General features: G+C 36.4%; 1 pseudogene; it reads right to left on the bottom strand.

The window, feature by feature from the left end:
• Nucleotides 1-5468: 5468 nt before the first annotated feature.
• On the bottom strand, nucleotides 5469-5765 carry LOC129674229 (cystatin-B-like; annotated as a pseudogene).
• Between the last annotated feature and the right edge of the window lie 510 nt (nucleotides 5766-6275).

The raw sequence follows: 6275 nt of genomic DNA, 5'->3' as shown, positions 1-6275 counted from the left end.
TGTGGCCTAACAGACTGCTCCTCCCCTGGGGGGGGGGGGGTCAAACAGCCTGCCCTTGAGATCCTGTTAGAAATAGTCCGTGTTCCCCTTACTTTGGAAAACTACTTGGTTACTGAGCTACCACAGGCCACATCCAGGCAGAAGTTCTAGGTTATATCCATAGATGGTCCTTGGTTGAGTGTCAGTCTCAGAAAAGACCCTGTGCCCAGATATATTTGGTCCTTGTAGAGCTCCTATCCTTTCCATATCATACTAACTTCCCTTCTTTCATATGATTCCCTGCACTCTGCCGAGGGTTTGGTTATGAGTCTTAGTGTCTGCTTTGAAACACTGCTAGGTAGAGTCTTTCAGATGCCTTTTGTGATAGACTCCTGTCATAAGTTCAATGCACATCCCATTTGTCTTTCTAAATGAGGATTAATCACCTTCGCCTGTGTCCACTTTCTTGATTATCTTCTTTAGGTGTGTAGATTTCATTATGTTTATCATGTCTTGTAGGTCTATATAAGCGAGTATATACCAAGTTTGTCTTTCTCCTTCTGGGATACTTCACTCAGAATGATCTTTTCTAGATCCCACCACTTGCCTGCAAATTTCATGATTTCCTCCTTTTTGATTGCTGAGTAGTATTCCATTGTGTAAAAATACCACAATTTCTGTATCCATTCCTCCGTTGATGGACATCTGGGTTGTTTCCAAGTTCTGGCTATTACAAATAAAGCTGCTACGAACATGGTTGAACAAATGTCCTTGTTGTGTACTTGAGCAAATTTTGGGTATATACCTAGGAGTGGTATAGCTGGGTCTTGAGGTAGCACTACTCCTAGTTGTCTGAGAAAGTGCCAGATTGACTTCCAGAGTGGTTGAACCAGTTTACATTCCCACCAGCAATGGAGGAGGGTTCCCTTTTCTCCACAACCTCTCCAGCATGTGCTATCACTTGAGTTTTTCATCTTGGCCATTCTGATGGGTGTAAGGTGAAATCTCAGGGTCGTTTTGATTTGCATTTCCCTAATGGCTAATGAGGTTGAGCATTTCTTTAAGTGTTTCTCTGCCATTCGATGTTCCTCTTTCGAGAATTCTCTGTTTAGCTCTGTTCCCCATTTTTTAAGTGGATTATTTGGTTTGTTGCTTTTCTGCTTCTTTAGTTCTTTATATATATTGGATATTAGCCCTCTGTCAGATAAAGGGTTGGTGAAGATTCTTTCCCAATCTGTAGGCTGTCTATTTGTTTTGATGACAGTGCTTCATATGAGAGTTTAAGAACCATTCAATGATAAGCTATGTTTCAGTTTTTAGCCTGACATTATGGGTCTTATTATTGCCATAAACAAAAGGCCTTTTTTGTTGTGTTTTCAGCAAATACATCATATATCTATGTGCTTTTTAAGAAGATATGATAAGATATGATAAGATATGATATCTTATGATATCATAAGATATGATAATTCCTGTTGCTTAGAAGTAGGAAAAGTAATCAACGTACTGTAACAAACACATTTAACATTACTATTATTCTTTTAAAAGAAGTATCTAAGTATACAAATGAATACTGAAATATAAAGAACACTAAATCATATCAAAACTTACTGAAAAAGATAGTTGGAACTGTTCACATCTGAAAAATACCTTCATAGAAAATAAAAACATGATGCTTGTACAAATATGCAAAAAGTCAGTCTAATAAGTAGAAATTAACCTCAGCACTTTTACTCACTGATATAAATAAATACAAAAATAAACAACACTGAAATTATGATAAATGTTCTCTTTTTAGTCAATTAGACTGAAGTGATCAAAAGGCTTTGATTTAAAGGGGATAAATTAGCACCCGTCTACTTCACAAAGAAACCAGGTTCCTAACAAACCAAAACAGTGATTTCAGTTGTCAGAAACACTGTGATGGACATTTCCTATGTGTACAAACTGAAGTCTTCAGTCTTTGAGTCCTTTGAGCAGACTCTGCCTGAGCCTGGTTTCTTCCTCATTTAAAACATGTTCCTGAAAGTGGAAAAGGCTAGGAGATTGAGACCCTCCACAGACTTCCCAAAACAATAAACTCAGCAAAAACATGATACCTCAAGGACTAAATACAAAAAAAGCTTTGGTAGAGTTGAGTTTTCAGAAACCTCTTGGGTCATTATAAGAAAAATGTTTCTTGTGTTTATATTTGCGACACAACCTATTACCTTATTTTACATCATTGCTATTTTTAACTTGTATGCTGCTTGTTAGAATATTTGGAACAAATTCAAAACAAAATCTCTCTTAAACAATGTCTTCCTTTAAATAATCTCTAGAGGTAAAAGATTAGGTTTTGCCAATAGTGAGTAACTGCCAAGTTAATTTTAAAATCTTGAAATTTGAAAAGAAAATTTCCAAAGTATAATATAGTCCTAAAGAAGCTAAACAACAAGGAGCACACTAGGGAAGATGCTTAACCCTCATTCAGAAGGGTAAACAGGATAGACATCAGAAGTAGGAGAAGACAGGTAACAGGACAAGAGCCTTTCACAGAGGACCTCTGAAAGACTCTACCCACCAGGGTATTGAAGCAGATGCTGAGTCTCATGGCCAGACTTTGGGCAGAGTGCAGGGAATCTTATGGAAGAAGGAGGAGATAGAAAGATCTGGAGGGCATAGGAGCTCCACAAGGAGACCAACAGAGCCAAAAAAAATCTGGGGCCAGGGAGGCCTGCAGAGACTGATGAATCAACCAAGGACAATGCATAGAGAGGACCTGCTCCTGCTCAGATGTAGTCCATGGGCAGCTCAGTCTCCATGGGGGTACCTTAGTAAGGGGAGCAGGGGCAGTCACTGGTATGAACTTGGGTGCCTGTTCTTTGATCACCTCCCCTTGGTGAAGTGGCCTTACTTGGCCACAGAGAAAGAGGATCCTGACAGTCTTGATGAGACCTGGTAAGCTAGTGTTAGATAGGAGAGGAGCACCTTCCCTATCAGTGGACTAGGGGAGGAAAATAGGGAGAGTAAGAGGAATAGAGGGTGGGACCGGGAGGAGATTTGGGAGGGTGCTACAGCCAAGATACAAAGTGAATAAATAATAACAATGATGAAAAAGAAAAAATCCTTCACTTTTATTGTTCCTTTTTCCAAAATTATGTCTGGGCTTATATTCCAGGCTCCTTTTCACCACCACCTGAAAGCTGTGGTATTCTATGTTACCTACTAGCATATTTTTACCTCTCCTTCAGTCTGCTTAGGGGAAAGTCTCTTCCTCTGAGCTATTTGAGCCTCTACAGTTACTTCTTCTGTTTCCCACCACCTAATTTCTCTCTATCATTATACTATTAATAATTAGCTTTACTGCATTTTCTTCTCTCTTTTATCTCCATTTATATCCATAATAATTAATTTGTTAATATATAAACAAAATCAACTTCCATTCAATCTAAATACTGCAGAAGAAATATTTTCTAACAGCTCATGAAACATTCTTTAAAATGTAGCATATATTAGGTAACAAAGCAAATACTTTAAAAATTTAGAAAATCTGAAATATTTTATTATATTCTATATAATCACAATAACATAAATCTCACAAACTTATGTAGAGCGTATAACATATAACAGAGTAATAAGTGGGTCACTATAGCAATCAAGGGGGAAATCAAATGAGTCTTAGAAGGAAATGAAAATACAAGACACAAAAACTTGTGTGTTGCAATGAAAGCAATCTGAAATACCAACATCAAAATATCAGAAAGAACTCAAGTAAATAACTTAATTTTAAATATAAGGGCATTAGCGAAACAAGAGCAAGATAAACCTAAACATCAGTGGACATAGAGAATTCATTAAGATTATGGCACTAACTAATAAAAATGCAAAGAATTAATGAGAAAAGGAATTTTCCACAAAAAAATATTTGGGTGTTCTAAAGAAGTCATTACTTTTAAATTATTTACATATAATTTACATATATTTATTCTTAGTTTATAAACTTATTACATTCATGCATACTTTGAAATTACTGCAATACTGGAATATGTTTTAATAAAAGTAATAAATGAGAAGACTTTTACTGTATGTTAAAATCTACTTCACTGACACATAATAACATTCTGAATTATAGTCAACTAAATAAACACAATTGAGACAGATAGACTGAGACTTGCACATAAATTATAATAATGGACATCAACTAGAGGAAAAGATTATTTTCATAATGTGCTGAAAATATTTTTATTATAACAATAGTAAGAAAGCAAATATTCCAATTAAAACTTACTTTAACAGGGTCAGATGAAAGGGGAGGAGGTCCTCTCCAATCAGTGGACTTGGAAAGGGGCAGGGAGGAGATGAGGGAGGGAGGGAGGGGTTGGGAGGGAATGAGGGAATGGGATACAGCTGGGATACAGAGTTAATAAAATGTAACCAATTCACTTTACATCTTTGTCCTAACCCCATCCCTCTTCCCCTCTGAGTCCTACTCTCCCACTCCCCTCACTTCTCAACACTCCCCTTTTCTTCAGAAAAGGGGAGCTCCCTTTTCCATTGTTGAGTCTGAAGTATCAACCAAGGACCATACATAAACTGGATGTAGGCCCCTACAAAGATGTGGTAGATGGGGAGCTTAGGCTTCATGTGGCTTCTCCCTATTTCATTTGGCTTTTTTAATAAACCACCTGCCCAGACATGGTCATGCTCACGGTAGCCTGGGCTGTCCAACAATACACAGTTCTGAAAAAAGATATGCACATTGTAAATAAATTATTTTCTTGATAAACAATACTTCTTATTAAACAAAGTTCAATTATATTACAAGTTTGTGCTCATCAAAATAAAAGGCAAAATGACACAAGACTCACAAACAAAAAATGTTATGATATATAAAATATAAATAGTTTAAAATATAGCCAAAACACTACATCAATAAAATTATATTAAAAGTACAATTTACTTGGAAATTGGACAAAAAAACAGAAATATCATAGAGGATTTTTTAAAAGTGTGATTCCTTATAAACATGAAGATACGATCAATTTCAGTAGCAATAGAAAAACTAGCATAGTAGTGAACACCAGTCTTGTATCTGCTGTATTCACAAAAATACCAAACTTCTCACAATGTCAAGTGTTGATACAAATGTAGAATACTGAAGTCGTACTGTTGAAATTTATTACTAAATATTGCTTAACCAAAAGTGTATGTTCAGTGAGGAGAAATTCTTATTTTGTAGTGAACATTTTACTCCACAGCTTTTCCATATAATTTTTAAAGTCTCTAAATATATATATATATATAAATATATATATATATATTTAGAGAGAGATCATATACAGCTTTTTGAAAATAATTATTTGGAAAAAAACAAAATACAATGCAGTTTGGGAATCATAAAAGAAGCTGCTTAACTCCAACCCTTCAATCACAGAGGGGTATTTAACTTTGTGGTTAAATTTAACAGAGATTGAAAAGATGAAGTATTTGGCAAAGGGGCTGTAGAATCAGAAGTAGTTCAGCTCATCATGTTTTTCTGTGTTGGTCTGGTAGGAAGACAAGGTCAAAGGCTTGTTTTCATGAGGGAGGGCTTTGAATACCCTCAGATACACCTATTTATCATCATCAACATCAACCTTGATAAAGATGTTGAGGCTGGCTGCTAGCTGTTTCTTAAAGGATACGACTTTAAAGACATCAAACTTCTGATTTTCTTTCTCTTCAAGCGGGGTCTTCACCTTGTAAGCGATCTCCTGCATCTTGGCCATGACCGGCAGCATGGCAGATGGCACACCACACATCATCTTGGCTACAGTGGGCTGGGTGGGTACAGATAGAGAAACTAAGGAGAGAGCTAACTGGGAGCAGTAGATGTCCCTACCCTAAAAAAACCTGGCTCTGCCCTGCCCCCCAGCTGTAGAATTTTTAATCTTCATGTTTCTCAAGGTATATATTAAAGGTTTCAACATAGGAGTCAAAACTGTATAAAATACAGTAATATATTTATCAATAGAAAATTTGCAAACAGGTTTAACAGACCTGAAAATGCAAGGAACAAAAAAAGAGTACAAACACCATGATATGTTAGCTGCAGGTGGACATGGTTTTGTGCATCCCTTCCTGACTGTGAGTCACTTAAGAGTTTAGAATGATTCCATAGGAGACCAGGAGAAGGATAAACTATAAACATTATAGACATTGCTCCATTATTGCCAACACGACTGAGACCAATGAACTAGGCATCAATGCAAGCAAGTACTAATAATGGGTAAATGTCACAGCCAAAATGCTCAATAACATTGTGTCCACAAAAA

The sequence above is a fragment of the Psammomys obesus genome, unplaced genomic scaffold, assembly GCF_907164565.1.
Source record: "Psammomys obesus unplaced genomic scaffold, mPsaObe1.curated_primary_1811, whole genome shotgun sequence".
NCBI lineage: Eukaryota > Metazoa > Chordata > Mammalia > Rodentia > Muridae > Psammomys > Psammomys obesus.
The sequence above is the reverse complement of the archived record's forward strand: the minus strand, read 5'-3'. Positions and strand labels throughout refer to the sequence as shown.